Below are 26,363 nucleotides of genomic sequence, written 5' to 3' on the forward strand. Positions count from 1 at the left end.
TTACAAGTTTTGCATAAAACTCAATTATCAGTTTCTTTTAGAAAACTATAAAAGTTAGCTAATGAGAATTCAACATGTTAAAATTTGATATACAAACCATTTATCTTTGTTTCTTTTAAAGGTTTTTTGACTCTTAAAATATGCACAAATTCTATTAAATCATGTAGCTTCCTTAGAACTTTCATATAGAATCCATCAATACTCCAACTCTACAGAACTCCATTTGAAAATCTATATTCTAGCAAATGAGAAATGGGTTTATCTAATAAGGAGTGTCAAAACTGAATAATGCAAAAAATACCTGATGTTACAGATAGAAATTAATTGTGAACTGGGAAATTTATAATGTTGCTAGGCAAGGATGAGAAAGAATAAGTGAAAGTTTGGTAGTAAAAATGGAACCAGGTTCTAACAGTTGTTCAAGGGTGAAAGGGTAATTAATGGAGAATGAACGTAAGGAAAATGTTGCATATAGTTTTATTTTTTATTTCTGTTTTTGGGCCACACTTGGAAGTGTTCATGTTTACTTCTCACTTTGTAGTTAGAGATCAGTTCTGTCAGTGTGTGAGGGACCAGGATTGGTGCCAAAAATAGAACCTGAGTTGATTGCATGCAAGTGCCTTAGCTGATAATATCTTTCCAGCTCTTGTCTGTGGTTGTCTTACCAATGCTTAAAGTAGCCTGTGCTGATATTTTTTGTTTGTTTGTTTGTGTGTTATTTCAAATCTATACATAAGCATTATAGTATGAAATTTGGTTATTACTATTTTGGCTATCAAGAGCTGTTTTTCTAAAGGAGTGTGTTTTATTCCAACCCTAATTAAGTGATGATTTGGTTATACACAAAGGTGAATATTGACTGTCAGTAACATATATCTCTTTTTCTTGGTCTTTAAAATTTTTTAATTGTTTTTTCCAGTCATATGTTTTACTGTAGGCTATCTATTTCTTCAAATTAATTTTCATTTGCTCGAGCGGGCCCAGTAACATCTCCATTGGAGACTTTGTTGTTACTGTGTTTGGCATATCGAATACGTCACAGGGAGCTTGCCGGGCTCTGCCGTGCGGGCGAGATACTCTCGGTAGCTTGCCGGGCTCTCTGAGAGGGGCGGAGGAATCAAACTCGGGTCGGCCATGTTGGCTGCGTGCAAGGCAAACACCCCACCGCTGTGCTATTGCTCCAGCCCTAATTTTCATTAGGTATGTGTTGTTTAATATGTACATTGCTTACTTAATTTTAATCTAAATGATTGATTAATGCTCTTCCTAAGAAGCTGTAGCACTGTATCATTGTCCTCCCATTATTCATTGATTTGCTCAAGTGGGCCAGTAACGTTTCCATCATGAGACTTGTTGTTACTGTGTTTAGCATATTGAATACTTCACAGGTAGCTTGCCAGGCTTTGCCATGTGGGCGAGATACTCTCAGTAGCTTGCTGGGCTCTCCAAGAGGGGTGGAGGAATCAAACTTGGGTTGGCCAGGTTGGCTGCACGCAAGGCAAACACCCTACCTGCTGTGCTATTGCTCTAGCCCCAATAAACTCCGATTGAAGCTATAAACCTCGAACTTTGGTGAGCTATAGATCTTCCCAGTAGATAGTCAGGCCTTAGATATCCTCACACATGCATTTTGAATTATTATTCCCTGTCTAAATATCATCCCTATCATTGTTGATCTTTCATCTATTATTGTTTCATCTTTCCCTATCATGAACATCATTACAGTTGCAGCAGTCACATTTCTGAAAGCCTCACAGATTGCTTCAGGCTAAATCCTGTATTCAGGTTCAGACTGACTACTCAACTGAAATTGATAGGAAACGTGCTGCTGCATGTATGGGTAGACCTCCCCTTCCTGACTCCCTTCATTGCTATCTATTTGCTTTTTAAGTATAATTAGGAGCCCTTGTGACTGCTTCATAGTAAACCACATGCTTTTTTCCTTTATTTTTCTTTTCTTTTTCGGTGAATTCTTCCTAGCTCCTTTCACTTGGAGACTAAATTTTCACATACTTAGGCCACAGATCAATTTCAGCAGCATGTGTATTTGCACTATACATAAATGAGTTGGATGAAGGCATTGGAATATAATTTCTGAGTCTGCAAATGAAGCTGGAATTGGAAACAGAAAAAATAATGAAGGACAATGAAACCTGATTTTAGGAGGTGAGGTTTGAATAAGAGTGCCAAGAGACACCAAATAAACTTAAAGGAAGACAAATATGAAATAATTCAGGGTCAAAGAACCAAGGTAGAGACTCTGAAAGAGAAAAATGAATCAACATTCCAATCAGTAGGTTTTAAAATTATTTTAATAAATCACAAAAGCTGTCAATGTAAATGAAATACAACAAGAAATCAGTAGAAGTACAATAATGGTTTATAGTTTGAATGAGATAAAATGTTTATCAAAACAATAAAAATTACAACACAGAATTCTAATTTTATCTCTCTAGAAATATTTTTATTACAGGTAGTCATCAGAAGTTTCACTGAATTGGAAATCCTACAAACATACAAACTTTTACTTAATTTAAAATTAATTTTTTTCAGGAAATTCCTTTTGTTTCATAGTACATATACTACCTACTTTTTCTAAAAACTAATCATAAACTATCCCAGCAAAATAATCTACTTTTAATAAGATTGTCCTTGCTTTATCATATTACCAAGCTATGATAGCATTTATTTTATTTTTTTTTCTTTTGGGGTATCACCCAGCTATACACAGGGGTTACTCAGGAATTACTCCTGGCGGTGCTCAGCGGACCATATGGGATGCTGGGAATCGAACCCAATACCACCACATGCAAGGCAAATGCCCTACCCTCTGTGCTATCACTCCAGTCTCTGTGATAGCATTTAAAAGACACATTTAAAAGCTGTGTATTAATGTTGTAGTTATGTCTAAGATAACAGTGCACTAGATTAAATACTGAAGTCACTTTACAAATATTATCTAGTTCAATTCTTTATAAAATCTTTGAGATAGAGAGTATACATTGCACTTCAAGTTTATTTAAGTTTGCTGCCACACCCAGCAGTATTCAGGGTTTACTCCTAGATGTGTGCTCAGGGATGACTTGCTAACCATTTTGGATATTCTTTTCGGGAAACACTCAGGGATCAGTGATCCTTAGTGGTCAATCCTTAACCATTTTGGATGATTAAAGAGTGCTCAGAGAGTACTCAGATTCAATTGGGCAGGGGAGGGGGGTCTTCCCATTCTAGGATAACTTCTTTTAATGTATGGAAGCATTTCATTTTGATACCTCATTCGTTCATTCATTCGTTCATTTGTTTTATGCTACATTTGCTTCATATGTTACATGAGTTCAAGTTCTCAAACCATGTCTCTATAAAGGAGCATATTGCTTATGTGTTCTTCTACAAATCCTCATTTTTTTTAAATCCTCATTTTTAAAGCCTTATATTTGAGCCTATAATCAAGTTTCAGTTAATTTTTGTTTATAATGTTAATAGAAAAATATCATTTTGGGGGTATGATTGTCAAGTTTTCTCTACACTATTTGTTGAAGAATCTTTCCTCATTTTATTGTACTTCTCTTGACTTCTTTGTTATAAATTAGTTGTCCACATATGCTAAGTTTATTTCAGGACTCAATTCTGGAAGCTAAAATCTAGTTAAAGTTAACAAAGCACCTTGGTATAACCTTTAATTAATTAAAACTGTTTTTAACACATGTATTTTATTAACAGAGATTTCCCTTACGATAATCCCAAAATAAAACTATCATATTTATAGTCATATATATTATACATGTACTGATTCATACTCTTATTCAGTATGATAATATTTTAAATATATTTTATCAGAACATTTAAATGTAATAATATCAACTCACCTTCAGAAATAAATGAATACATTCTTCTAATTTTAATCATCTTTAAATTTGAATTTTCTAATAGAATATAGAGAATATAATATTAGAAATAAATATTTTAGTATATACCAGCTTCAGTGTATATACTGTGATTCAAAGAATTTTATTTTTACAAAATTTGTCCAGCAAACTTGCCACTATGTGTTCATTGTTTATGTCTGCCCTCTAGTTGGCATATTTGGACTCGGGCTATTTGTGTGATGTTCACATCACCTATTTGAAAAAATCTTGTCATTCAAGCAGACATTTTAAAAGTGAATACTTTGTATCATTTAAACTGTTTATTTGTGATAATGTCGCTAGACTTGTAATATGTTAGGGTATTTTCTGATAGTAATATTTTCTATTCTATAAGCTAAACCTTCTTTTAGATTATGCATCACTAGGGACAACATCTGAAATATATAAAGTACTCAAACCCAAGGTGGTTTGCCTTGAGTTCAAACCCAGATGTCTGACCTAGGTTCTATTCCTCTATCCCTCTTGGAGATCCCGGCAAGCTACCAAGAGTATCCTGGCCTCATGGCAGAGACTGATAAGCTCCCTGTGGCGTATTTGATATGCCAAAAACAGTAACAAGTCTCACGATGGAGATGTTACTGGTGCCCGCTCGAGCAAATCAATGAACAATGGGAGGACAGTGCTACAGAGTTACTCAAATTCAACAACAAAATGCTATAAAAAATGTGGAGAAAAAACCCGAACAAAAGTACAGAATATATACTGATAGTCAAGAGGAACATGAGAAAAATGCTCAGCATTACTGATCATCAGAGAAATTCAGTCAAAATGGCAAGGAGATAGATGGCCAAAGATTGTTGCATGCTGTGAACTCTAGTTTGAATTACTGTGCTGCATAGTAAGTACTATACTAAGTACTAAGTACCTTGCCAATAGGGAACCTCCTGAGCAGGCTCAGGAATAGACCCAGAGAATTACTAGTTGTGACCCCAAAACAACAGCAATAAAAATGGCAATGAGAAATTAATTCTCACCAGTGCAAATCATCTGCATGAAAAAATGTCCAGGTACAAGTTCGAGAGGTATATAGGGGAGAGAAGAGCCTTCACTCACTGTTTGGTGGGAATGTAAGCTGGTTTACCCTCTATGGAACAGTATAAAGATTTCTCATATTAAAAATAGAATTTTCATATACTCTAGCAAATCCACAATTGAACGTCTATACAAAGACAAAAACACTAAGTTTAAGTTATATGCACATCTATTTTATAATGCTATGTTTAATAGTCAATATCTAGAAACAACCCAAGTGACAAACAAGAGCTTAAACGATAAAGAGGATAAACTGTGGATTAAAACACAGTGGACTTGTAATTTATCACAAGAAAAGATGAAATCTTGCTCTTTGGTATTGTGTGAATGGGACTGAAAGACGCTGTTCTAAGCAATATGTCAGAAGGAAAATGACACTTATTAGTGAACTCATATGTAGAAAGGCCTGTGACTAATTGAAAAACAAATCCTTTGACTCTGACCATGGAATTGAGGTTACCAAAGGATGGTAGGAGTGCTGAAAGGGTTCTGTGGACTATAGTGGATGAATATTGACATGTACAGTATTACTATGATTTAAATAAAGAACTTGCTTCATACATAATTTCAAATAAAATTGAGTATATTTGAGCATGTAGTTTTAATATTTTTGTTTAGAGATATTAAGGGCTGGAGTGATAGCACAGCGTTAGGGCGTTTGCCTTGCATGCAGCCAACATGGCCGACCCGAGTTCGATTCCTCCGCCCCTCTCGGAGAGCCCGGCAAGCTACCAAGAGTATCTCACCTGCACAGCAGAGCCTGGCAAGCTACCCGTGATGTACTTATATGCCAAACACAGTAACAACAAAGTCTCCAATGGAGACGTGACTGGGCCTGCTTGAGTAGACTGATGGATGGGAGGACAGTGACAGTGACAGAGATATTAAAAACATAATTATTCTGAAATAATCTGTGACAGTTTATAACAAATATGTGCTTATATAAAAGATTGAGGAGCAGTATCAATAGTACAGCATTACTTGCGAATTTTATTATTATGTACTATGTTCTCCTTGTTTTAAATCAAATGATGAAGCAAGCTACCCATTGTCTATGAGTTCTATAGAACTCAATTTAGGATTTAGAGTATTTTAAGTTAGAAAAGTGATAGTCACTCTGGATAGTAGTAAAGTCAATAAAAGTAAGAGAATGATTTTTAAGACAGGATGCATACTACAAATTATGAAAGGGAACAAGGAAATAAAAGTGAATGCTTTTAGAGAATAGCCTGAGGTAGAAGCTTCTTAAAGAGAGAATCTGGAGAATTAGATGAAAAAAGTAGATTTTAGCAGCAGAGGCTTGCCTCGGAGAACTTACATTACATAAAAAACTTACATTACAATTAAATATGATTCTGTTCTTTTTGTTTGTTGAGTTTAGTTGACTTATATGTTCCTTTCCCATCTAATTTGGTTTGTTCCTACTGGAATTTCAGTAGTGAGGAATTTGGAGGTGTCGAATGATGAAATCAATAACACAGTATACTAGAAATCAATAACCCTAGAAACCAAAAGTTTAGTAAATCCTTATACAAGGACATAACAACTCCATGGTGAGCTGTAACAATTTTCACATAAACAACTACATTTTACATTTATTGATTTTTAATATTGGAGATTGGTTGTCATAACTTTAAACTCTAGAATTGTTAAAACATTGAAAAATAAATCTATAATATATTTAAATTGAAAAAAATCACTCAAAAATTAAGTCAGACAAATAGTGTAGCAGGTAGGGTACTTGCCTTCCATGTGCCTGGCCTGGGTCCAGTCCCTAACACTCCATATGTACTCCTGAGTCTTCCAGGAGTGATCCCAGAGTGGAGAGCCAGAGTAAACCCTGAACACCACCAGTATGTGAAAGAAAGACAATGGGTCTTTTCCAGGAGATGTTGTAATAAAAATAGTTAAGTGTCAGAACTTTTTCAATTTGCTCCAATGGGCCTCGTAACGTCTCCATTGTGAGAATTGTTGTGACTCTGTTTGGCATATTGAATACGTCATGGATAGCTTGTGAGGCTTTGCTGTGCAGGCAAGATACTCTCAGTAGCTTGCCAGGCTCTCCAAGATGGGCGGAGGAATCGAACTCAGGTTGGCCAGGTTGGCCACATGCAAGGCAAACACCCTACATGCTGTGCTATCTATGCAGCAGTGAGGAAAACATTAAGTTATGAAATTTGCTTATAAATGGATGGATATGGAATATCATGCTGAGTGAAATGAGTTAGAAGGAGAGGAACAGATGCAGAATGACTGCATTCATTTGTGGGATATAAAAAATATCTAATATCTAAGGCCAGGGAAAATAAGGGCCAAGAGGATGGTCAATGGTTGAAAACTGGCCACAACTGTGTGTCGGGGAGGGAGGGTGAAGGGAGATAGGATAGAGAAAGGACCAGTATGACAATAATAGTTGGAAATTATCACTCTGGGCAAGAACTGAAAGTTGGATGTACATAAAGAGTTATAAATGATAAACTTTCTGTATCTGTATTTCAAACCATAATGACCAAAAGTAGAGAGAAGAGGAGAGAACAGAATACCGGATAAAGAGGAGAGAGGAGGGGAGGGGAGAGGGGAGAGGAAAAAGAGGAGGGGGAGGGGAGAGGGAAAAGGGGAGTGGAAGGGAAGGGAGGGGAGGGGAGGGGTGGGGCTGGGAGGGGCAGGGCTGGGAGAGGAGAGGAGGGCATGGAAGGGGAGGGGAGGGGAGAGGGGAGGAGAGTGGAGGGGAGGGGAGGGGAGGGGAGGGGAGGGGAAGGGAGGGGAGGGGAGGGGAAGGAAGGGGAGGGGAGGGGAGGGGAAGGGAAGGGTGGGGAGGGGAGGGGAGGGGAGGGGAGGGGAGGGGAGGAGAGGAGAGGAGAGGAGAGGAGAGGAGAGGAGAGGAGAGGAGAGGAGAGGAGAGGAGAGGAGAGGAGAAGAGAGGAGAGGAGAGGAGAGGAGCCTGTCATAGAAGCAAGGGGGACAAGAGGGAGACTGGGGACACTGGTGGTGGGAAATGTACACAGGTGAAGAGACAAGTGTTGGAATGTTATCGACAGAAATCTAATCATGAATTTGTATATCCCACTGTGATCCAATTGAAAATAAGTCTATATATAATACTTTTTAAAACGGGGCACAACTTAATATTCAAGGAGCATCATAGCCATGAAGTCAAGGGGACTTCCTGATTAGCAGATGGGAGATAAGACTTTCAGGAACTATCTATCTGAATAGAAAGGAAAAAATGATAGATATTTCTATATAAAAAAGGCATTGAGTATATAAGCAATTTTAAATTTAAATGGCCTTGCTGTAACCTCCTTTTCATTGATTCATAGACATACATTTCAATATTATGAACTTGTTTTTAGTATTTCCTTCTATAGACTTAGATAAAATATATCTTATATGGATGCCAGTACATGGAAAGAAGAATAGAGGCTTACATGCTCTTCCTAGGGGATTCTTAGTCAAAGAGAAGAGGATTAAATTGAAAAAGGGATAGTCATGTCTAAAGAAGGGTGAGTTATTAGTTCAGAAATAGACAGAAGGCCATATTTACTCAAATAGGGTAAAGTAAAACATAGAGAAGTTTTTTTTAAGTATTTAAAGTATGTTATAGAATAATTCCTATACCTTGGGTCAAGTAGGTCTTAATTTTGGATTTTTTTTCCTAATATCACATCATTTTATTCTCTTAATTTGATAGACTTTCTCTGCATGCTCATAGTTACTTGTGAATATATAAATAATGCAGTAGACACAATCAGTGGTAAATTCATTGGGAGAAAGTCAAGGAGACTTATACAATTATCATGTAGCAAGATCTAAGTCCAGTTTGACCTTTTAGAAAACCACTTCTGCCCTGTAGCAGGAGTTGACAAAAGACAGGTCCTTAGGGGATAAGTGAGAAATGAGGATAGAAGGAAAGAAATGTCTGAAGAACAAGATATGTGACCAAAAATTTTGCTAAGTGAGAAATGAGGATAGAAGGAAAGAAATGTCTGAAGAACAAGATATGTGACCAAAAATTTTGCTAACTAAAGGAAGCAGTTAAAAAGAATATCAACATAGGTTACAATGGAAAAAGCTAATTGAGAGATTTTATTTAAAAAATTAGAGGGAGTGAGAAAAGTAGTCCAAGAATTGCTGTTTAAATTGTAGATAGATAAAATCTTTCCTGCAAATTTGTGTATTAGTATTATAGTGGAGAAGTCCAAGTAATAGCTATAATCTATTCATAAGCATGAAGTAAATCATGTTTGTGTATAATTAGTAAGAGAGCATCAATAAAGGAGAAAATATTTTTTACCTCCTAATAAACCTGGAATAAATCATGCATTAGATATAATTACTGTGAGAATACTTGGATCATTGCAAATAATTTGATGACATGATTCTATTTAATTCACCTACCTATTTTTAATGAAAACATGCTGCTAATGATGTATTTTACTGTCTATGGGTGATACATTACATTGAAGTTGGAATACTGTTAGTTTTAAAGAAATTTCTACTCATCTAAATATTGTGATAATAGGCAAAATGCTTCAGGTTGTGAATTCAAAATAACTTCACATTATAAATCATAATAATTTCTTTTGAAAAGTAAATTTCTCTCTCTGATGGGAATAACTTTCTGCAAGAGCTTCTTAAACTGCCTGGTACTGCTGTGCTATTTGCTAATCTCCCTGGAAGAATATGGTTCCTGGTACATGTACTTGATCTGTGAAAAACCAGTACACTCTTTCAGGATATAAGTATAATTATTGTGATTACCTTGTAACTTTATTTACATATCTACTTCCAGCCATGTTTTTGAAACATTGCTGAAGTTGGGGAAATCTTTCCTGTCCCATGTCTTTTATTTTATCCTTCACTCCAATCTTTAGACTATCTCCTTTTGGAATACATTTCTCATTTTTTATTCTCACATAAAAAATTATTAGCACTTTTAACTTTTTTATCCTTTATTTTGTTTTTCTCTTCTCACATGAAAATAATATTCATCCAATCTTCCTTAAAGAGAATTTATATGTCCTGTCATTGAATAAGACTTTTTTTATACCTATCAGGTGTGAGAGACCTAATTTGCAAGTTTAAATGTATTATATGTCTATTTGTATCAAATTCTTTTTTGGGTTCTAGTAATTTTTGAGATGAAATGAAACTGAAAAAAAAAACACACCCATAGAGCATGACAAGCAAGTGAAAATATTTGTGCTTTTAAATATAGAATTCAGGAGCAAAGTACAGAAATGAGAGGATGATCTCATATTTTAGAAAAAAATTAACCACTGAATGAGGAGCAAGGTACAGGTTGGTAGCTGACTGAGACTGCACAAAGCATAAGATAATACAAGAAAACTGTTATGCAATTTAGTGATTTACAAAACTATTTTATTCATAAATGTTTAACGATGAAAGACTGCATGTCAAAGTTAAGAGTTGGGATATATGCATATATACCTATATATACTTTTTATTAAATCACCATATCACTGTGAAATATAGTTACAAAGTTTTCATGATTGAGTTTCAGTCATACAATGTTCCAACACCCATCCCTCCACCCCTGTTTCCCACCACCAATATTCCCCGTGTCCGTCCTGCCACCCTCTCCCACCCACTCACTCCAGCCTGCCCTTGTGGCAGGTACTTTTTTTCTCTCTCTTTTTTTTCTTTCTCTCTCTCTCCTTTTCTTTCTCTCTCTCTTTCTCTCTCCCCTCCCCCTCCCTCTCCCTCTTCCCTGTCTCCCCCCTCTCCACCCTCTCTCTTCTTTCTCTCTATATCCCTCTCTCCCCCCTTCTCTCCCCATCCCTTTCTCCCTTTCTCTTTCCCTCCCTCTCTCTCTTCCCCTCCTGTTCTCTCTCTTTCCCTCCCTCTCTCTCTTTCCCTCCCTCTTTCTCTCCCCCTTCCCTTCTCCCCCTCTTTCCTTCTCTCCATCACTCTTCCTGTCCCTCTCTTTTGGGCATTATAGTTTGCAATACAGAGACTGAGAAGCCATCATGTTTTTGCCCAATTTCAGCACCCATCTCCCATCTGGAGCAATCCCTTCCAACAATCATTGGCATAATGATCCACCTTTTGTTGACTATAGTCCACCTTTTTGTGTTGTAAAGTTTTTTGGGATGTGAATCCACAGGAATATAAAATGTAATGTACTTACCATTATACTGTCACACAGAACGGTTTTTCTGCCCTAAATAACACCCAAATATGCTTCACATTTTTATCTATTATCCTAACAAAATATCAGGAAACTACATATATTTCTTTTTACTCTTCCTATTATGTTTTTCTTTTTTTAATAGAGTTGGAATCGTATAGCATGTAGTCTTTTAGATGCCTTCTTCGGCTTACCGAAGTTTCTTAGAAAGCAAAACAAAGCCAAAGGGGAAAAAAGAAGATTCCTATGCTTTTAAGATTTCTTCTTGCTTTTTGTAATTTGGTTTTTTTAAAATATTTTATATTGTATCATATGAAGAGATGCCAACATTCATCTCTTCATGTTCTTGATTGCTTCAAAATTATGAGTAAAATTGTTATATCTACTGTAGCAAATAACATTCACCCATTCACCCATCACCTTTTCTTTTGCTTTTTTTTTTTTGCTTTTTTTTTTTTGGGTCACACCCGGCGATGCTCAGGGGTTACTCCTGGCTCATGTACTCAGGAATTACTCCTGGCGGTGCTCGGGGGACCATATGGGATGCTGGGAATCGAACCTGTGTCAGCCATGTTGGCTGTGTGCAAGGCAAACGCCCTACCCGCTGTGCTATCGCTCCAGCCCCGAATCACCTTTTCATAAGCTCATAGGCCTCTAAACTGGCATTACTACAAAAAAAAATCAAATAAAAAATCAAATAAAATTTATGTTACAACCCAAAGACTGCCAACATCTTTTTATTAAAGACCTTGACAACATAATGTACTTTGTTTATAATAGAGTAATCTGTACTTCCCACCTCAATAAAAAAGACCTCCGAAGACCTCTGTTTCTATATTTTTCACTTAAAGTCCCCAACTATTTTCAGACTTCATTATTTCTGTGGTTAAAATAAAATTATTTAAAACTATTTCTTAATTACTTTGAAGAAAATTGGAATAAATATATTGAGCCTGAAATATATTTAAGGGTTTAAAGTTTAAGCTACAAATCTGGAAATAATAATGCCTTCTTAACTATTATGCTTACAAATAGTATGGTGACTTCATTTTCATGAAAGCTAGGGGCTTTACCCTTAGTCTTTGTTCCTGATTTGTTTGCCACTAGAGTTTCCTTATCTTCTTCTTATAGGAAATTTAAGTTTATTTAAGAGTATACTTGGTGGTGGTGGATGGGAGTTACACCTGGTAGTTTTCAGGAGACACTCCTGTCTTTATTCTCAGAGTATCTCCTGACTCTGCTCAGGTGCTACTCCTAGCAGTCCTAAGAATCTAGCTGGGATTGGCCACATTTAAGACAAGTACATTACACTCTATAATTTTCCAGTTCCTTAAAATCTAAAGAGTTTGTTGTTGCTGTTGTTGTTGGGCTCAGGGTTTATTCTTGGCTCTGTGCTCAGAAATGACTCCCTGAGATGCCCAGGGGCAATATGTAATCCCAGAGGTTGAACAGGGTCAGCTGTGTATAAATCGAACACTTTAACCTCTCTACTATTTCTCTGTTGCAATAGTACCATTTTATGGATTAAATCACCTTAAAACATTATATTATATTAAATAATGACTCCAAAGATGGCATATCATATTGCATAGAACCTATAAATGTTACCTTACATGGTAAAGACTTTGCAGATTCAATGAAATTAATGAAATTAAGATAGTGGCATTATTCTGAATTAACAAAGTAGGCCCTAAATGAAATCATGTGTAATGTTATAAAAGGAAGTCCGAGAAACTAGAGGAACATTGAAATAATTTTTATAAACATTAAATTCTGATAACCATCAGAAGTTGGAAGATGCATTTGGTAGTCTTCAGCAGAACCTTCAGAAGGAGTGTGTGATAAACAGTTGTCAAACTGTCTTCACTTAGAGAGAATGATTTCAGACTTCTGACCACCTGAACTGTGACAAAATAAGTTTCCTCAATTTGCCCACCAAATTTGTAATAATTTGAAGTCACAGGGGTAAAAATGTGTTGTGGCAGCAAATAGGTTATGTTAGATTAACATGATTATTATGTTTCTTTCATATTAAATATTGCTTATATTTGAGGTTTTTCCAAGTTTGTCTCATTTGGAAAACCGATGTTCTGTATTCTTATATTTTACTTTCTATAATCAACTAACTCCTTGTTACTTTTAAAAAGTTTAAAAAGTATTTTTGAAGACTTTCTCTAGTCATGAATCAAAACATAGTTATTATCCAGTATGATACCCAGTTGAATAAATTCAGGTAGTTTGTTAAATGGGTAGAAGTCTGAAAAGGTTCAGATTGTGATGATTTTTAACCATAATGTTGAGGTTATCTTGACTAAATTGTAGGTATATTAAACATGATATTTTTGGCAGTGAGAAGATTTCTATTCAAATTCACATATTCATAGACCACGTGACAATAGAAAAACAGGCTCAGAGAACTTGTAATCATGATGCTTTCTTTCATAGTTTTCACATAAATATTAAATCATACTTAAAACTTTAAAAAAGATTCCAGTAATATTTTAAGAGTTTGAGCTTTATGACATTTTTTCAAGGTTGATGATGGATTTCTTGTCTTTTCAACTATCTTTAAAAGATGAAGGGAAATGTACCATTTGTCAGTCTACTTTTGATTGTACTGTAGACTTGATGTACAATAGGAAAACTTTTTTTGTGCCTGAATGAAGGTTTCTGAATTTGAGACTAGCAGAGTGCAATCAAGGAACAGCTCATCTTCATATATACCAGAAAGAAAAAGAGACTATTTTTCCACATAGAGTCTGAAAAATTTCTAAAGATTGTCAAACTTTTTAAATATAATTCATATATTGAGCTAAATATTGCAACTATCGTATGAAGGATGTATTTATATTTTCAGTTTATTGCTGAAATAGCTAGCTTTAATAACAATTAAGTGCCCACTCTGTATAGAACTAAGTGATTAATGGAAGTCTAGTCCTTCTATCTTTTTGATACCTTATCCAACATCACCTTAATGATGCTGACATTATGTCAGTTATTACAGTAATCTCATAATTGCATCCTAGAGAGCTAGTACAGGGATTAAGATGCTTGTGTTGCATGACCTGGCCCACAAATTCTCCAGAGAGCTGCCTGGATTAACTCCCAAATCCTACAGTGTTGACCACTCCCCTCTCAGTTTCATAAGTATTAGGTCGTTTAACTTTATCTGCAAATAGGAAGCAACATTCTGACTAATTGTCAAGTTTATCATCTCTCAAAATTACAGGAAAAAATTTCATTTAGCAAATAATGAAAGAAAAGCCAGTGTTGATTAAAGATAAGATAAAGTGTTTCCGCCTGAGCTTTACAATGTGGCATAATGAGTTTTTCAAAAGAAAAAGATCAATAACATAAAGTCTCCCCAGTTGTAAACTTTCAGTGTTAAAAAATTAAATTCTTTTTTTTGACCCATATTCTAGAAAATATATCCCCCAATGCACTAATAAACCAATTTAGGGCATTATTTTAGTTGTTAACTACAATATAGGCAGAAGGTTGAAACTTGTTTTGGCAAAACGTTATAAAACCCCAAATTAAGACACTCAAAGTTGTCTTTACCATGGTACCATAAAACAGCCCCCATTTATCATATAGAGTTCCCTGCAGGAAAGGGTCTATAGATATCAGATGATGTCAGAGGTAAAGATGAAGAGGTAACTATGATAACAATGATGCAATGAATGTTTTAATTTATGTAGGATTTTATGATTCATTCCCAGTCCTTTTCAAGTCAAATCCAGATTTTCTTTTAAAAATGCACTCTTTTTAAATTTTAGAAGTCAGATGTACTAGTTAATGTATAATATTTAGGTTCAATTCAACTAAAGAGTAAAGGAATGCAGCAGATTAAGTATTTATCCTCCAGGCGTTAGATGGGACCTTGGCATACCTGATCTCACATGGCCACTGAAGTCTTTAGTATTGCTAATAGTGTTTCCTTTCCTGGCTGCATGTTGAGATTATCTAGAGACATTTAAAATTTTTGATGCCCCCCCCATCCGAATCTTTTCACAGTCTGAGATAAGCATCGGCATTTATTTTCAAAGTTACCCAGGAGGATTAAAATATGAATCCAGGAAAATGAAAATATCATCATTTTCAATGTAAGAAATATTTTTCTATCATTCTATATTATCTGTATTTGGCCAGCTTTGTAAAATTCAGGAGACTTTTCTTCACTAAACAACTTTTCTGACAATAAAGTACCTCTGTGAAATATGAGTTACTGAAATATTAATTCAGTTCATTTTCCTTCTTTCTCATAGTCATAAATGAATAAACAATAGTAAAATTGCTTGCCCAGTGGACTCTCAGCTGTATCCCAGATTCACTTTAGTTTGTCTTCTCTGTATCAAAATACCTTTTCTTCTAGAAGTCAAAAGCGTGTGCTTAGTATGGGGAATGCAGTGAGGAGAACTTGAATTTAGAACAGGGATTCTGAAACACAGCATATGGCTGTGCTCAATTAAATCAAGCAGGTTTATCATCAGAGAGGACTGATTTATTTGATAAACCTATCATGAGAAACTACTAATACATAAAAACCAATTAAAATCAATTATTTTAAGGTATTAATTTTATGGATGTTTCTCTTTTTTCTATAACTTGTTTATGCAACCTGTTTTAATTTTGCTAGTGACGTTCATTCCCAAAAGGAGTGGATTTCTTTGACCTGTCTAGTTTCTTTTTCTATCAAATGATGGGAAAATGTAATGACAGGGAAAAATGTGCTCAGATGTGGAGTTCTAGTAAATTTCAACAATGCCCTTCCTGAAGCACAGAAGAGAAATTACAAATAGAAAATCAGTTTTTAAAATAATATAGTTTCGATCTTTACAACATACAGCCAAAGAGAAGGACCACATGGAGGGCGGGAACCACAGATCCCGGAGGGGAAAAAAAAAAACAGGTTCCAAAAAGAGCCAAGATCACTGGGAAGTCCCAGATGGGGTAGGTACCGCATCCCACCTCCCCCAGATGGAACTCTGGTGACCAGAAGCCTCTATAAGCACAGCTCGAGTATGCGGGAACTAGGACTTTTTCTCAAATCTGCGGGGACTACACCTCCCAGGTAACCTCTGATTCCGGAAGTCACGCCCACAGCCCGCCCCCCAGCGCCATCTTTACAACATACAGCCAAAGACAAGGACCACATGGAGGGCGGGAACCACAGATCCCAGAGGAAAAAAAAAACAGGTTCCAAAAAGAGCCGAGATCACCGGGAAGTCCCAGATGGGGTAGGTACCGCATCCCGCCTCCCCCAGATGGAACCCCAGTGACCAGAAGCCTCTACAAGCACAGCTCGAGTATGTGGGAACTAGGACTTTTTCTCAAAACCGTGCGGCAAGTGATCAATGAGAAGTAAACCACCCAACCTTTCTCCCTGAAAATCAGAGTTAAGTTTGGAGCACAGCCACAGCCCCAGAAACACAATGACTTAATGCAGAACCCAGCAGCTTGGAGCAGAAAAGTGAATGGACTATGTGTTAATCCAGGCCATCATGTCTGCTCAGAAGGGAAAGGGTGTTGTCCCATTCGCCCTCTCTTCTCTGGAAAGAAAGATGGCGGCCACATGGGAGCCTTGTGGACAGCAGGTATGAGCCGGGGGTGTGGGGGCGACTAAAACCTCATGGTAAGGGGGGCGTTCCGGTCCATCCTTCACGCCCTACCGAGGCTACCAGTTGCCCCCCACGAGCGGCTCTCCAGCACGGCCACAGCCCCAGAAGAACAAGGACCTAATGCAGAACCCAGCAGCTTGGAGCAGAAAAGTGAAAGGACTATGCGTTAATCCAGGCCATCATGTCTGTCCGGAGGGGAAAGGGTGTTGCCCCATTCGCCCTCTCCTCTCGGGAAAGAAAGATGGCGGCCGCATGGGAGCCTTGTGGACAGCAGGTATGAGCCGGGGGTGTGGGGGCGACTAAAACCTCATGGGAAGGGGGGCGTTTCGGTCCGTCCTTCACGCCCTACCGAGGCCACCAGTTGCCCCCCACGAGCGGCTCTCCAACACGGCCATGACTCCAGAACACAGAAACCAATTTCTTAACTATCTGACTTTTAGTAGAAATACTTCCAGGGTCAATAGGTAAAATAGCAGAAATCCAAAACCAACATTTAATTCTTGAACCCAGCTGTAGAAAGCAAATCACTTCACAATGCTTTTTCAGCATGTCTGATTTTGGGGGGGGGGGCGTAAACTCTAAATAATAGTGGTGAATCTTTTATTGAAACAGTGAATCTAATCAAAGCAGATAGAGTGTTAACTAGAATTCATCTGCCTCACAGGGACTGGGAGGGGTGGGGGGTGTGGTTTTATTGGGGTTCTTCATGGTAAAAAATATGTATTGGTAAAGGGAAATGTGTTTGATATTTGCATGACTGAGACCTAAACCTGAAAGCTTTGTAACCTTTCCCACAGTGATTCAATAAAAAATAATAATAATAATAATAATATAGTTTCAGGGAAGCATTTTTATTTATCTTTAAAAATAAAGATGAGTGGATCTGGGGAGCTAGTGTAGAGATTAAAACACTTAGTTCACTCACTGCCAATCCCACTAAGCTCCCCTTTACTGCTTGTGGTCCCCAGACAGTGCCAGGAGGGAATACTGAGCACAGAGTCAGGACATGTATGAGCACTGCTGGATGTAGTCTAACACCATTCTTCTAACCACCACCACCAACAACAGAATTAACCAAAAAAAAAGTTAATGAAATTGTAAAGAAAATTTTTAAAATGTTAATAAAATTCAAAAGGCAATCAAAAAACAACAAAAACAAATTAACTTTTAGTCATCAGCACCTATTGTTCGATAAGATGGATTTTAGTTTAGATGTTTACTTTTCATTTCCACTTTGTTGGTGTGGCAGAAGATAGCAAAAAGCTCTTCACTTATTTCACAGAGGAAAAATATATGTCAATACTGATTATTATTTAAAAGTAGGCTTCTGAAAAAAATTGTAGCCTTCTTGTTCCAAAGAGAGAGTGCAAAGATTTGAGTGCTTATCTTGCATACAGCTGACCCTGGTTTAATCACTGGCAGTATGTATGATCCCTAAGCACCACTATGAGCCAGTAGTAATCCTAGAGCACTGCTGGGTATGGACCCAAAACAAAAACAATTTTTTAAAAAATCAAATAAAAGCAGACATCAATTGAAGATAATGTTTTAGTATGTCAGTGACCAACAAAATGAGCCTGATACTTTGGAAATTTACTTTTGCAATAAAAATAGACCCATAATTATGTAGCACATACAGTCCAAAAATGTTTGCATTTAGTATTTAGGATAAGCTTTTCTCTATTTTATCTTGTAAGAAAAGTGGCTAAAGTTTAGAGAGGTTTTGAAAATTATAGAACATGTGACAAAGCCAAGATTTAAGTTAACAGTTTGTGCATTCTCTCAGATAACCCAGACCTCTGCTCTTCAAAACTTAATGGCAGGGATCAGAGAGATAACACAAGTCTTCATGCACTTTCCTTGCACACAGCATTTTCAATGTGATCCCTGGCACCATATATGATCTCACAAGCTCCTGCCAGTAGTAATCCCTGGAGTATTGCTGGGCGCAATCCAGAAAAATGTGGCCTTTGTGTTACGATCAATAGAATTTTATGGTTTTATAATGATGATAAAAAATTCAGAAATTCAATTAGTAGATGTAAGATACTCTACTACTAAGCTTTGTTTTGCAGGGGGAGGGGGTGTGTTATTTTTGTTTGGGTGATCTAACATATTTTTGAATATACAAATTCATATCCTTTTACAATCCAGGGATTTTTTACTTAACAAAAATTTTTGAATACTTATTCTGTATTTTCTATAAATTATACAGTATGTGATCCTACATGAATACCTATAGACTATTAATGTAGCATTAGTATACTGAGATAGCAGCATGATAAATAAACCTCACACAAATAGCTTTACTTTTTGTAACTAAGATTTCTCATAGGAAAATGATACCAGTCTCTCTCTCACAAGGATGTTAACAAATAAAAATGGAAATAATGTATTATGTGTGAAGTTGTTTTCTAAATTTCAAAGCTGCCTACCAGACAAAGAAAGAACTTCAATAATGATAATGATCATGATTCCCAATTGTACCTGATGTTTTCTGGAATATATAACAACATATAAGCTAACCCAAAACAAAACATTCTCTAGCTGTAATACAAATTGTGTGAAGGCAAATGTTTACTTCAGACCAAAACCCATCTGAGGAAACACGAGAAGAAATAAGTAAATATTGACAGTGACTTTTAGGAGCTTTTACAATTCAGAAATCTGTTCTTCAAAAGACAATGAAAGTAAAAATAATCGAGAGTGGTGGCTTTTTATTTTTGTACTATTTCTCTTCTTATAGGAATAACACATATACTAAAAGCTATGTATTTATTTTCACTAAGTCATCACAATTTTTCAATACAGTATAATTAAGTTTGTGTCATTATTTTACTAAAAAAATTCCTAAATATCTTTTCATTTATTGTTTTATTATTTTATATTATGTAACTTATTTTAATTCCTCTTTTTTATTTTGCAAATCATCACATTAACTGAGGTGGTGTAATCTAGGCTTTTCAAATATACTCTAACCCACTGCAATGAGCTCTCCATGTTGTATATTACCTATGGCTATTGGGATAATATTAAATGTGCTAAACTTAAGTGGGCTGGAGTGATAGCACAGCGGGGAGGGCATTTGCCTTGGACATGGCCAAACTGGGTTCAATTTCTCCACCCCTCTTGGAGAGCCCAGCAAGCTATCGAGAGTAACTCACTCATATGGAAAAGCCTGGCAAGCTCCCTGTGACGTATTCGATATGCCAAGAAAAAAAAAAAAAACAGTAGCAGCAAATCTTACAATTTGTTGTGAGACATTACTGGTGCCCGCTCAAGCAAATTAATGAACAATGGGAGGACAGTCGATTTGCTCAAGCGGGCCCAGTAACGTCTCCATTGGAGACTTTGTGCAGTGCTTAAACTTAAGTATGGTATTGTGGCAGAATCTTGGTATAAGATTGTATCTTTATAGCTAGACTTAAAATACTCAAGGCTTCACAATGAGAATGACATTACTTATGTATGTATCAGATTATTATCTGAGTAATAATGAAACAATTACTTTCTTAGACCTTATTATATGCCAGGAACTGTGTTATAACATTTATATTTATAAATCTGCATATTACCCATGAAACAAAATTCTATGAACTATTAATATGCCAATTCACAGGTTAGGATATTAGGCATGAAAAGTTTAAGTAACTTCATCACTATTATTTATCAGGTTGATATCAGAGTAAGGATTTAAACTGAGATGATCCAGCCCTAAGCATTTTTCTTAACTATCAAACCATACCAGTCAATTTATTCTGAGGTATTTCAAAATCCGTTTCAGTAGCACAAGCAGAGAGAACAAACATGCACTTGAGTAAGTTCAGAGATTCACAAGGTTAACCATAAATTATTTAGAGGAAAGTCACTGTGTCTTTCAGTTGCTCATGGAAAATGAGGCTTCCCCTTCATCTTAAGAGAATTTAAACAAGAGTATTTCAAGAGAATCTCTTGGAGGCTTTAATATATCATCTAGTAGTGATTACAGAGGTTGCGATCTGATTCTCACTAAAAGAATCTAAAAAGCCCAAGACTAACTACAGTCAATCACCAGAGTGAAGAAAGTATTGGACCCATTTTGAGAGGTAGCAAAGTTACAACAGATGGGGCTCATCAGGACCCTGACTATGACCCATCTTTCTAAAGAGTTGCATCCCTGGGGAGCCACATACATATTACATGGCTATGGAGATCACCAAATATCCAAGGAGGGTCACCAAATATCCAAGGTGGATCACCAAATAGCCAAGATGTGCTGGTAGGACTTTGACCATAATGCTAAATTACCAAACAGAATACAGCTCACAGGAAGAGACTCTGAGTAAACCACAAATAAACTCAAGACCAATCTAGTCTGACGCCTGCTATGGATAGGTTTTGATGCAACTGACAACTGTGCTAGCAATAAAGGCCATGGCTGCACGTTCTGAATCTTATCTGTTCCCAGTTTCTAATCTTAAAGATAAAAAAGACTGCATCATGAAGAATAAAAAATATAAAATAAGTAACAGAGAAAAATCTTCAATTACAGATTTAGCAACCTGGATCTGGCCAAGATAAAGAGAGAAGATCACGATCACGATCACGATCATCCTGTTGTTTGTCGATTGCCTTGGGCAAGCCCCAGTAACGTCTCCTTCGTCCTAGCCCTGAGATTTTAAAAGGTGCCATAATCAAGGCTCTTTCAGGGTTAGGAGAATGAGACTCATCCTGAGCATCCTCCACCCAGATCCTCCATCTTCCAGTAGGCAAGGGTCACATCCACCAACTGACACCCTGGTGCCATGTAATCCCATCAATGGGCAAATCCAGAGACTATAAAACCCAGCTCCCGGACATCATATTATCTCAATCTTACTTTGGACAACCTGGCAGGTTACCGAACATAAGCTGCACACACGACAGAGTCTGGGAAACTCCCCATGGCGTACCCAATATGTCAAATACCAGTGATAAAGAGACAAGAAGGAAAATGGAAGAAAAAACACCTCTTTGAAGAGTACATTGTAGTAATTGAAAATGATCATTTTGGACAAGAACTGTATTGAAAGTAGGTAAAGGAATATACCTGATAACCTTTCAGAATCTGTACTGCAAACCATAAAGCCCAAAGAAAAATGAGAGAGAGAGAGAGAGAGAGAGAGAGAGAGAGAGAGAGAGAGAGAGAGAGAGAGAGAGGTGATGCGCGGGGGGGGGGGGGGAGAGGGGAGAGAATATAGAGAGAGGGAGAGGGAAAAGGGAGAGAGAGAGAGAGGGAGGGAGAGAGAGAGAGAGAGAGAGAGAGAAAGAAAGTCGTTGACATAGAGTCAGGCAGGGGATGGGGATAGGATGAAAACTGGGGACATTAGTGTTAGAAAATGTACACTGGTGAAGGAAAGGGTGTTGGAACACTATATAACTAAAACTCAATCATGAGCAACTTTGTAACTGTGGCTTTCACTGTGATTCAATTAAAAATCTGTCTGTCTGTCTGTCCTCCCATTGTTCATTGATTTTCTCTAGCGGGCCCAGTAATGTCTCCATTGTGAGACTTGTTGTTGTGTTTGTTGTGTTTGACATATTGAATATGTTACGGGTAGCTTGCTAGGCTTTGTTGTGCGGGTGAGATACTCTCAGTAGCTTGCTGGGCTCTCCGAGAGGGGCGAGGAATCGAACTTGGGTCGGCCTGGCCTGCTGCATGCAAGGCAAATACTCTACCTCTGTGCTATATTGCGCCAGCCCTAATTAAAAATAAATAAAATAAATAGTATGTTGTACATTTTAAATAACTACTGATTTTCTTTTTTTTGTTGTTAAGTCAAAAACAAAACTATTATTTATTCCCAAGAGTTACAAGAAACAAGATGAAGGAGGTGATGCTCATTACAGGATAATGATCATCATCTACAGAGCAGATGGAAAAGGCAGAGAGGCGAATGAACCGTCCCTTTCTGAATCCCCTTAACATAGTACAACAACTATAAAAATTTAGTGTCACAAATTATGCCACACATAAAAGTTATATAGTTATGAAGTTGCTTAAAAAAACCTGATATTAAAATTTATGAATTCAATGACTTTCCTTTCATTGGAGCCGGCTTTTATTTTTTCAAAATATTTAAAATACAGTCATGTTATTACATGTAAAAATGTGTATCCTACTGCTTTATATATAGTATAGTCATAAATATTCAGATTTTCTCAGAGAAATAGTGTGTTTATTGTTAAAGGAATAAAAAGTTATTATATTTTCTTTAATTTAGAAATTCAGGAATGAAATTGTTTTTAATTCTTTATCAACCAAGTTGGAAACTTGAATGTAACCTGTAGTTTTGAAGGACCATTGTATCAAATGTTTTTACATAGTTATTTATTTCAGCAGTAAGTACTTATACATTTATTTTAAATTTAAATTACATTTGTTTTATTATTATTGCAGTTAAGGTAACATATTTACAATAGTGTTAATAACATCTACAGCCTTGATGCACAATGACCAAACCTCACCATCACAATATTCTCTACCAATACCCTTACATTGTTTCTAGTCCATCCTTTTGGATTGCTTGATAGTAACAGTTTTTTTGTTGTTTGTTTTTTAAGTTTTGTATGTTTTGAGTCACCGTGAGATAAAAAGATGATCATAGTTGGGTCTCAGTAATACAGTGTCCCAACACCCATCCCTCCACAAGAGTACATTTCCCACCAACAACATCGCAGTTTTCCTCCAACACCCTCCTGCTAGCCTGTCTCCATGTCAGGCACTTCTTTCTCTGTTTCTATCTCTATCTCTCTTGCATTTGGGGCATTATGGTTTGCAGTGCAGATACTGAGAGTTTATCATGTTTGTTTCTTTAGCTGTTTTCAGCACACAGTTCTTATCTGAAGTGATCATTTCCAACTTTCTCTGTCATGGTGATCCTTACTCTATCCCAGCTGCCTTCTCTACCAGTATTTGAAGTAGGTTCCCAACCTTGGACCAATCCTCCTGTCTTTGTTTCTACTATCCTTGGGTAATCACTTGTAATCACTTGTCATCCCATTGTTCGTCAATTTGCTCAAGAGGGTGCCAGTAACATCTCCATTTGACCCAGTCACATGCTAATGGCATCTGCTCACTCCAGGAACTAGAAGAGCATCAAACCTTTTGTTCAGGATCTTGATGAAGAAGTCCGACCATCTTGTAGGTGGGAGGCATGATTGAAGTCCCACAGAACCAGTAATGTGGAATTTTATGATCCTTGAGTATGGTCTCATATTATGATTTTTTTTAATAACCCATAGATGAGTCCAATTATACTATGTCTATCTGTTCCCTTCTGATTCATTTCACTCAGCATTATATTCACATTTATAAGCAAATTTCATAACTTCATTTTGCCCAACAGCTGTATAGTACGCCATTGTGTATCAGGCACTGGTAGAACTTCGCAACAAAAAGTCTCCAATCCCATCAAATAATGGGGAGAAGAAATGAACAAAAACTTTCCCAAAGAAGAAATACAAATGGCCATAAGACATATGAAAAACATGTTCTGTATAGCTTATCATCAGGAAAATGCACGGTCACCGTCCTCCCGTTATTCATCGATTTGCTCGAGCAGGCCCAGTAACATCTCCATTGTGAGACTTGTTGTTACTGTGTTTGGCATATTGAATATGTCACAGGTAGCTTGCCAGGCTCTGCCGTGTGGGCGAGATACTCTCGGTAGCTTGCCAGGCTCTCCGAGAGGGGCAAAGGAATCAAACTCGGGTCGGCCATGTTGGCTGCTTACAAGGCAAATGCCTTACCCACTGTGCTATCACTCAAGCCCCCAGGAAAATGCAAATCAAAACAATATATTATCTCACACCAGAGATAGGCACACATCAAAAAGAAGAGAGCAACCAATGCTGGCACAGATGGGGGAGAAAGGAACTATTCTTTATTGTAGGAGGGAATGCCGATGGGTCTAGCCTTTTTGGAAGACAATATGTGCATTCCTCAAAAAGCTAGAAATTGAGCTTCCATCCAACCCAACAATGCCACTTCTAGAAATATACCCTGGGGGCCCAAAAACACACAGCAGAAATGCTATCTGCATTTCTATGATCATTGCCTCACTATTCATAGTAGCCAGAATCTGGAAATATCATGTGCTTTATTCTTTTTCTTATTTTTTTTCCTTTTGGGTCACACCCAACGATGCACAGGGGTTGCTCCTGGCTCTGCACTCAGGAATTACACCTGGCGGTACTCGGGGAATCATATGGTATACTGTAATACAAACCCGGATCAGCATTCAAGGCAAATGCCCTACCTGCTGTGATATTCTACAGTCCCTGTATTTATATTTTCTATGTATAAAAAAATAAGTTTTTCCTTCTTGGACAGTTAATAAATGCAGTACAGGAGCCACAAATGCCACAAAGCCATATACTTTGGAATCATCTCTATTATCCTTACAACAAACAAAGACAAAATCTATTAAACCTTTTGCAATTGAACTGAATTTATATAAGTTTCGGTTTTAGTAGAAAATATTTAAAAGAAAATTCAAAATTAAGGTCTTATTTTATTCTCATTTAAAGCATAATTCAAAATGTCTTCAAAACTGAAGGTAATCATGGATTGGTATTTTGTGCAATTTATTTGGAAACCAAGAAATCTGTCATAATGATCCAAACATTAAATTGTATCAAATTTAGAGGACAGATATTAATCGAAAGTAATAAAACAATGCCAATACTTATTCCAGCTCATTACCACTATTAAGTAGTAGACAAGGTGAAAGACCTGGTAACACCTAACATGGAAAAATGTTGATTAAATATTAGACTTTATAAATTTCTAGCCATGCTAGAAGGCTGTAATCAGAGAGGAGGAGTGAAAGAAGTTCACTGGACAATATCAAAAGCTTTAGGAAAAAAAATCAAGGTATAAATGCAAAATGATGGGAAATTACGAAGAAAATGTCAAAGTAAAGTGTTTGGTAGTAAGAGTTCTACTATGTATGACTCTTAAGGGAATTGTCTTCTCAGAAAATTTTTCAAAAAATGGACATAACAGAGCATTCTATCAAACTTATTATTGGCAGACTTTAAAGAAATTGTTTCACCTGTCATTGCCACTCATTTTTCTGGGAAAGACAAAGAATTTGTTTGAATTAGAGTGGTTAGGGTTTCAGAGTGATATTAAAGTTACTTTCCATTAATATTGGATACAGTCAGTATGGTACGGTCCTCCCATTGTTGATCAATTTGCTTGAGCAGGCCCAGTAACATTTCCATTTTGAGACTTGTTGTTACTGCATTTGGCATATTGAATATGTCACGGGTAGCTTGACAGGCTTTGCTGTGCAGGTGAGATATGAGTAGCTTGCCGGGCTCTCTGAGAGGGGTGTAGGAATCGAACCTGGCTCGGCTGGGCCTACTGCGTGCAAGGCAAACACCATACCGCTGTGCTATCGCTCCAGCCCAATATTGGATAGCATAAAGATAACACTACCCAGTATTGGATGGCATAAAAATAAAGCTGAGAACCATCAAAATCAAATATAGGGTTAGAGCAATTGTACAGGAGGCAGAAATCTTGCCTTGCTTCCAGCAAATCAAGGTTTGAACCCAGCACTCCATATGATTCCAACCAGAAGTGATTCTTCAACTCAGAGACAG

The 26,363-nt window shown here is 36.8% G+C and overlaps 1 protein-coding gene across 1 annotated transcript in view; it reads left to right on the plus strand.

Moving 5' to 3' along the window:
- The window catches only part of ZNF804B (zinc finger protein 804B), a 578,621-nt gene that overhangs the window by 368,530 nt on the left and 183,728 nt on the right, over nucleotides 1-26,363 (plus strand). The gene's annotated exons all lie outside the window — the stretch shown is intronic.

The sequence above is a fragment of the Sorex fumeus genome, unplaced genomic scaffold (assembly GCF_029834395.1).
Source record: "Sorex fumeus unplaced genomic scaffold, SorFum_2.1 ptg000037l, whole genome shotgun sequence".
Taxonomy (NCBI): domain Eukaryota; kingdom Metazoa; phylum Chordata; class Mammalia; order Eulipotyphla; family Soricidae; genus Sorex; species Sorex fumeus.